Genomic DNA, 9402 nt, shown 5'->3' with positions numbered 1-9402 from the left:
AGAAAAAATTCAATTCGAATTTGTTTGGCCATCAATCCTTTTCCCTCTCTCTTTCTCTCACGTATTGGATCAAGAGTTCCAAAAAAAGAAAGAAAAAAACAATGATTGCATTTTTTGTTTTTGAAAAGGGAGATTTAATTAACTTTTTTTTCTGGATCATCATGTTGAGCATATAACAATTAACCATGGAAAAAGAGTAAATTACCCGAAAACAGAACAAATTTTCATTCATTTTTGAATTTGAAATAATTGCCAAGCTATTATTGGTGAAAGTGGTACAAAAAAAGAATTTTTTTTCCAATTTCATCATCATCATTATGGAACCATAAATTATCAATGGAAAAAAACGGATTGTAGATTTTGTAATCGAATGTATGGCGGCTTTATTGAACCTTTTTGAAAGTTTATTTTGAGAAGATGTGATCATTGTGTTGAATGAAAACAGTTGAACATAAACACACTAACGAAAGTGATTGATTGATCAGAATTCGTATGAAAAAAAATGCGAGAAAAAAAATCATGTACACTTGATTGGATATGTGTCGTCCTTCGTTATTTTTTCTTTCATCTTAATCAATTATCATCATCATCATCATCATCATCGTGTTTTAGTCTTTTTTTTTCGTCAAGAAAATTGAAAAAAATATCTTCAATTTGAGCAACTGATTTTTTTTTCTTTTCGTCAAATAAATAGAGTCATCATCAACATCTTGATTAGATGAGATTCATTCGAAATTAGTTTGATTATATTCAGCGTTTGATCATCATCATCATCATCATCATCATCAAGATGGCCATGGTATTTTATTTCTTAGTTTTTCGTTGTTTCTGAATCAAAAATGAACATAATGAAAGAAAACGACATACAGACATCATTAGCAATCAATTCAGATAGATAGGATTTTCTTTCTTTTCCTTACCGTATTCATGATGATGATTGTGCTAGCAAATGGTTAATTTTTTTTCTTTGATTCCGTATTGGGTTTCTTTGAATCATCATCATTATATTTGGAATGGAAATTGATGCAATGTACCATTGGTGTAAAAATTTGCAAAAATATAAATGACCAAATGTTCGACCTACAAAGTTAAAATAGACAATTAGGTTGTTTTTGCGTGAAAATTTCGAACTATGTCAAAATTTTGTCTCGATTTAATATTTTTTTTTCTGTTCATTTGTTTACGATTGTTGTTGTTTTCGTTGTTATGAAAAAAAAGTTTGAAACACAGTCTTTATTTTTTGTTTTCGGTGGTAATTTGGAACTTTTGTAAATGCTGCTGATTCAGTTGTTTTTTGGCCAACCTGCTGGATGAATATAATAATTATAAGAAATAATATCGTCATCATAATCGTCGTCGTCGTCGTCGTCGACGATATAACAGTTAAATGAAAATGTGGACCAGGATTGTTCTTGAAAAATAAAAACTGAAAACGTAAAGACCCAACGGACTTTTGTGGATCGACGTTTTTATTATTACCAACAACAACAACCAAATAAACAAGAGTTCTTGTCGTCAAGTACATGGTACATCTTGTATAACAAGAAGAATATTTGAATCTCACTTTTTCTTTTTCGTCATTTTGGAAATAATGAGCAATTGTTTAGATTTTCTTTATTATTCGCAAAATGAAATGAGGTGCTCTTTTTTTTCATGCATCAATTTCGACATTCAACGATCGTGTCTAAACAACGATGAGTCAAAATAAAAAAAAAACTAGGAAACAAAAAAAAAAGAAAATTCCCCGAGGAACAACTACTAAATTCAACTTATAGACAACAGCACGAATGTTTATCACGTTATGCCTGTTTTCTTTGAGTGAAAATTTTACTTTATTCTCATTTCGACCTTATCCAATACGACGATGATGATGAAGAATATTCTCATCAAACAAAAACAAGAAAAAAAAACAGTTTCAACTGCCGCAGTTAAAACGAATTCCGTTATTCTATGCCAGGACATTGATGAAAAGTTTTTCGAATTTTTTTTTTGTTTTGTACAACTTCGACGACGACAGACAGACACACATAACGAACATTTAATTGCCTTGATTTGCATTTTTCCACTTATTCTTTGGTTTTGAAACAAATTCTTTTTTCATCCTTCTTTTCCTAAAGGTTTGGTTATGTGTTTTGTGTTTCAATGTTTTCATTTTCTTATTATTTCACTTCTTTTTATTCCAGAATGCAGAATTCATGCAAATATACATTAAAATAATCGGTAAGAAAAAAAAATCGACCAAAATTTTTCACCATTTGTGCCATTTGTGTGTGTGTGTGTGTGTGTGATAAATGAAAATTAAATCGGTTTTTTTTCCACTGACACAAACACATTCGAAATGTCGTTGACTTGACACACTGATATAAACTACTAACAATTGATATACAAATCATCATCATGATAATAATCAATTCGTACGTGATTCAAGCTTGATAATATTTCATTGAATGGAAACAATATTCCAAGATGAATGAAGAAAAAACACAATAAAGAATGACAATCATTAAATTTTTTTTTTTTTTAGTGCTTGTGCTTCCATTCAATGTGACCAAGTATTTTTTTTTTTTTTTTGTTCATTCAAATTGTTGACACATTCTCTTGGAACCATTCCACCGGCTATCAATTCAATGCTTGTTTATCATATTTAAATTCAAAACCAGTACCAAAGATCCTTACTATGGCATCGTCATCATCATATGAAAAACAAAAATTTCAACAACAATCTCGAAATGAAAAATTGGTTGTAAAACAATAAAAACCAGATACTTATTTATGTGTTGTAAAAAAAAACAACCAGAATGAAACGATGATGATGAATTCACGAATTAATTTCAACAAATGTGCAATGGTGGATACAAACGTGAAAACAAAACAAAACACCAAAAAAAAAAATATTCATTCCAGTGAATTACAAACAAAAATAAAAACATTAACTAAAAGAATGAAATAATCAAAGTGTATGTAAAACAAAAATAATAATAATAATAATGGAACATTAAAACCATATAAAACATTATCAAAACAAAAACCTAACTCTAATGGAATGGACATACACGCACACACCGCATTCAGCACACCCGAAAAAAAATGTCGAAAGAAAATGGCCAAAATGAATCTTGATCTTGATCAATTCCACGATTATTCTGAAACGACAATTCAAAATCAAAATCGTCACATACTCACACACAAACGATTCATTTATTTCAAAACGATAATAATAATAATGATAATTTCGTTCAATCGACGTGAACTATTAAAATTGACCCAACATCAACATCAACAACAACAACAACAAAAGTATCAAAGCTCGATTTTAACCATCGCACCATAAAAGCATAGAAAAAACGATAAATAAAGAATCTAGAAATAAGATGAAATGTGTTACCGAAACGAAAATGAAACAATAAAAAAAAATTTGTATCACTCATCAAAATGTATGGACACGTGAAAAACCTATCATCATCATCATCATCATCATTCGTTGTTTTCATAAAACATTTCATTTTATTCAAAAAAAAAACTAACAAAAAATGATGAAGAAAAGAAAAACATTTCTATATTCATCTCATGATGATGATGATGATGATATCAATAATAAAAAAAAATGAAATGGATATTGCATTTTTGAAAGCCAAAACATCAAGCAAGCAAAAAACAATAACAAGCAAGAGAAAAATCCCTACGTGTTTGGTCCATCGATTATGATGATGATGATGATGGAGTCTCAAAGGTCCATTGGAATATTTTTTTTCTGTTTTTGTTTCATTTCTTATATGCATGTTGTTACAACAGTGTACAACGATAACAACAACAACAACAACAAAAGTTTTATATTTCACTTGAAATGCAAAGATGAAATGAAAAGGAAAAAAAAAATTTCGATGATTACAATAGTGATGGTCATTGTGTAAGTGTGTGTTTGGATCACACGCACGGATCACCGTTAGAAATTGCCAGCCAGTTTTTTTCTCTGGCTTCATAAACGTTGAAAATGATGCTAATAATAATAATGACCTTCAATGAGACCACCACTAACATTATATACACCCCCAAGTTTATATGGTTATGGCCAATTCAACTGAATTTTTTTTTTGCTGTTTAATAGTTCGAAGAATATAAGTAGTAGTAGCCTTATGTGTTCAAATTCAATGTTAAGAATCGAGCCACCCTTAAAGAATTTACGAATTTTTATCAATATCAAAAAAAACAGTGAGTGAAAGAAAGAGAGAATCTAAAGTTTCCAATAATAATGGGCAATAATAATGATTCTATAAAGAAAACTACAAAAACAACAACGACAAAAAACAATTCTGATGCAAAGAAAATTGAGCTCATTTATGAAGCGTAGTGGTGGTGGTGGTAGTAGTGGGGGCATTTACGATTTTTTTTAACATTGAAAAAAAATAGAATTTTAAAATTCTTGACACGCGAATATTTGTGTGTGTGTGTGTGTGTTATCAAAATGTATGTGAAAAAAAGCATAAATATAAAAAATGAAATAACAACGGTTCAGTATCAAAGTTATGTGTTTTGTTCCATGAATTCCTATGTTTGTGTTTCAAAAAAAAAAAAATTTTACATTCGTAAAAAAAGACGTTTTGTCATTCTTGTCGTCTTCATCATCATCATCATCATCATGATCATCAGAATCGTGAATCGTGATGGTCGTCGTCGTCGTCGTCATCATCATCATCATTAAATTCAATTGTTTTAAATTGTTCACTTTATTCTTCTTTTTTTTCAATGTTTCTTCGTTTCAATTTTTTTTTTTTTTTGATTGAATAAAAAACATTCGAACAACGATATTAGATTGAAAAATAGGCAAAACTTTCTTTAGTATTTTTTTTCATTTTTCTTTGTTGTTGTTGTTTATAGTATAGATACGATTTCGAACACTTTGAATTGATTGTTGCAAAAAAAAAAAAAAAAAAAAATTTGGATCGATCAAAAGGTCCTCTTCAAAGAATCACCGTTTCAATTGTATGATCGTTTTGTTTCTGTTGACCAGTAAAAAATGTAGCCATCGTTTTTCAATTTGTCTCCATTCTTTATAATGATGTCGATGATGATGATTATATCGTTTCATGAACAAAACAAAAAAAAATGAAACTCTAAACCAAAAAAAAAAAGAAAATGGAAATATCAAAATGTTTCATCGTCAAAGTCCAAACGGTCCAAAATGTCAAATTGATGATGGATCAAGATAGAGTCCAGTCTTTATAATAAAGAATATAGTGCAATAAAGAAAAAAAAATTGAATGTCACTTAAAAATGATGTTCGAGTTTGACATTTTTTTTTGTTTTTGTTTTTTTTTGTTTAGATATTTTTCTCGTTATTGCCATTCATATACAATGTGTCATTCATTTCAATGTGGTCTTCAATTTTTATTTTTTTTTTTGTTCGACGTCAATTTTTGGCCAGTATATATACAACATTCATTTGCATATTCAATCACATTCAAATGAAAACATCCCATTTCCCATTTACATAATTTATTTTTTTGTTTTGATTTGACTTGACCACCACCACCACCACCAATCACATACGAATCAATGTTGGCCAGAATTTTATTCCATTATTTTTATTATTATCATCATTATAATTGAATCTGATTCAATTTGATTAAATTGAATCACAGGAACCAAATTATCATCATCATCACCATCATCAGCATCAATGGAATTGAATCGAAACAAACGAAAAAAATAAAGTTTATGTTCATATTTGTGAATCTGAAGAATCAGCAGCAGCAGCAACAACAACAACACATTCGACCAAATTCAAATTCGAATACATTTTTTTCTCCAATTTCTTTTTCAATTCGACACACATACACAAACACTCACAAATGAATACTACAATCATAGAGAGTCGATTAATCAATCAATCAAAATCATCATATCACGAATGAATGATGATATGACGAGCAAATCCATTTTAGCCACAAAATTATTTTTTCTCTTATACAATAATAATTCCAATATTGTTACATAGTTATATATATTTGAAATGTAGAATTTGACAATGATGAATTGAAATATTATTATTTTTTTTATATGGTATTCATAAAGATGACGATGATGAAAAATTGCCCAAAAAATACATACATACATGGAATAATCATATAATTAATCTACTCTCTTCACCCAAATAATATATGCACATGAATGAATTTCTTGAACTTTTTTTTTCCATTTCATACCATGTCGTTCAATCATTGTTGAAATTATCATCATAAAAAAAGACGACGACGACCAAGATGATGATGATGATTGTGATGATCTTGGATGATAAATGATGACGATAAACATCTCTGGTTGTGGCCGCTGATCTCAAGCTGATATATTCGTAAGCTTTTTTTTTACTATTTAAGGATTAAATGATCAAAAAAAAAAAAAAGTTTTCGCCATAGATTTATATTTTTTTCCCATATTGATCCTGAATATTCCTGAGTATTGACCATCACTTGGAATAAAAAAAAATTGCCAGCGAAAAAAAAAATCAACGCAAACATTTAAAAAGAATTATGGAATTTTTTTTTTCACCACCAATTCCATCCATAAAATTCTCATCTTCATCACAAACCAATATTCGATTCAAATGGTTCAACAAAATGTAAGTGAAGAAGAAGAAAAAATTTTTTCGATTTCATTTCATTAGTTTGGTTAGTGATGGGATTTAGATCTTTCCATTGATTTTGTTGTGGTTTAATATCCTGCTGTGCAAAAGAATTACCGTGCTTATCATTCAGATATTGATGGTGATGATGATGACGACGGAAGAGACCGGATACGGTTATCCAAAATATTTATTATCAACGGTATGTTATGAAGCTTTTATCGTTATTAATTTTTAATTTGATTTTCCCGTTTCTCATTCGTATAGCATATGTATTGAATATGAATTTTTCTTCTACTCTACCTACTACCATCATTATACTATGATGTTTAATATTCTCGGAAAAATTCTTGTGTTGTTGTTTTTTTTTATATTTTTAAAATTAAAAAACAAAACAAAAAACCCAGATAATATTTATATCAGTTCGGTTTTGGCTTTGATCGTATCCGTGATAAAACAAAAATGATGACTATGTGCTGATATATTGACTTGACTTGATTGTGGAACCCAGATGGTCGTTTTGGAACAACAACTACAACAACCAATGTCACCATATAGCCATCATCATCAACGTCAACGTCATCATCATCATCATCGTATATCGTCAATATTGTATTTCATTTTCAAATTCAGGTTTCGAACGTACATACACACTAATAACGACAACATATAGTGTGTGTGTGTGTGTGTGTGTGTGTTAGTTTGATCCAAGCTGTCAATTTTCAAGATATATTGGATTTTTTTCTTCACTCACTCATTCACTCAGTCCATACATATATATATTCATGTGCCATTATATAATTCATAATTTTTTTTTCTCTATACGATCAAGTGTCTGTCTGTGTATTTTATATTATGAAAAAAAAACAACAACAACAACAAAAACCATAACGAGAAGATGATGATGATGAAAACAGAATAATAATAATAATAATAAAACAAAACAAAATCAACAACAACATTTATATATTTGAAGAATTGTTTTATGGCAGAATATATAAACACGCACACACACACACACAGAACAAATATTAATTGAATGAAATATCCAGATGTGTATATGAAATATGAAATAATAATCATCAGCATCATCATCTCTGGTTTTCATCATCGAAATCTATAAAAACGCAGAATCCCGAATTTCATTGAACAAAATAAAAAATTTAAAATTCAGTTTTTTTTTCACTCTCTCCACAACATCATCATCATCATCATCTGATCTCGGAAGATAGAATCGAATGTAATGTCGTTGACCATCATCATCATCATTGAGCTCATCATTCATCCAAAAATGATGAAATGGCGATATTCGATTAAAGGCATCAGCAGTCATAATAGCCAGAATTCCTACAATTCCAATGATTTTTTGTACGATTTGTTGTCAAATTTTTAAAGCTCATCATCATCATCAAATGATTGTCATTGTTATTTTCTTCTTTTTTTAATTTAGCTGGATTCATTTATCAAATATTTTTTTTCTGTCTCTTTCTCTCTCGTTCTCCTATTTCCATTTTAGTCAATCTTTCAATAACCATTTTTTTTTATTCACTCTCTCGTGGTGGCATTTCGTGATTCGAATGTTCAAATTTTGTTTTTCATTATATTTTTTTTGCAATGAAAAAATTATTGATAAAATCGATGATTCACAACCAAAAAAAAAAAAAGATGGTAGAATACACACACTCACACATAAATATTAGCAGAAGAATTTTGAAATTTCATTCAGGAATGATGTTTGACTTTTTCAATTTTGTTTTTTCGTTGTTGTTGTTGTCTCCTTCATTTCAGGATGATAGTAGGTTTTGGAATTTATTTTTTTTTCTTTGTATTCTCTTTCAGTTTATTCGATTCGATTTTGGACGATAGAAATGGGCGTCAAGAAAAAGAATGAGAGAGAGATCAGAATGTATGATGCTGACACCAAGACACCAGTCAGTCAGATGTCAATTACGTTTTATTTTTTTTTTTCATTGGAACAGAGGACCGAGATCCAGAATGGAAAAAAAATCCGATATACGAACCGGATCCATATGGGGATTCGGTTATTCTATTTTATTCTATTCTTCTGTCGATTGTGCTTTAATCTAATCTGTCATTGTTATTGTTATTTTCATTTTTTTTCTCTCTTGATTTTCTTTTGAATTCAGTAAGAATTCTTTTTTTGAACAAAATTAACTTAATAGTGGTATATCGTTGTTTTTTTTTTGGAATTCTAGATGCGAAGTTTGTTTCGTAGAAAAACAGAATGATTTTCCCGTTTGTTTGTTTGTTTGTTTGTTTGCTTATTTGTTTGTTTGTTATCCATGGCACGATTCATTTCGATTTTCGGTAGAATTATTTATTACATTATCAAACTAAGTCATTGGTTTTTTTCAGCTGAAACTAATGTCGAAAAACGTTAGAAATGTGGATATAAATTCATATTTTCATGATCATGATTGCAAAAACACCCATCACATATGAAAAATGTTCATTTTTTTGGATCAAAATAAAAGAAAAGAAAAGGAAACTGATCCAACAAGTCATGATGATGATGATGATGATGATGGCATCATGCCTAACTTGGGACTCAAACTAAAAAAAAATGGAAATCAAATCGAAGAATATCGACATTTTTTTTCTCTTCTTCAGGGAATTATCTTCATTCATCATTGAAATGTTGAATTGTTCATCATGGTTGTTTTCCATCATCATTTTTCATCAAATTTATTATTCTTATTTTCTTAATAAATATATGATCATGATTTTTGGATCGATTCCATTTTGAAATGAAAAAAAATAAG

General features: G+C 29.0%; 1 long non-coding RNA gene across 2 annotated transcripts; it reads left to right on the top strand.

Moving 5' to 3' along the window:
- The first annotated feature begins 4231 nt into the window (after positions 1-4231).
- On the top strand, positions 4232-8089 carry LOC124494323 (uncharacterized). Of its 2 annotated transcripts, none has more exons than XR_006959185.2 (4): positions 4232-6349; positions 6402-6616; positions 6671-6821; positions 7027-8089. It is a non-coding gene; the product is annotated as an uncharacterized LOC124494323 (long non-coding RNA). The 2 variants fall into 2 exon arrangements; XR_006959186.2 differs by lacking the exon at positions 7027-8089 and adding an exon at positions 6887-6978.
- Positions 8090-9402: the final 1313 nt, after the last annotated feature.

Source organism: Dermatophagoides farinae, chromosome 6 (genome assembly GCF_024713945.1).
Source record: "Dermatophagoides farinae isolate YC_2012a chromosome 6, ASM2471394v1, whole genome shotgun sequence".
Taxonomy (NCBI): Eukaryota; Metazoa; Arthropoda; class Arachnida; order Sarcoptiformes; family Pyroglyphidae; genus Dermatophagoides; species Dermatophagoides farinae.
This window is presented reverse-complemented; position numbering and strand designations above follow the sequence as displayed.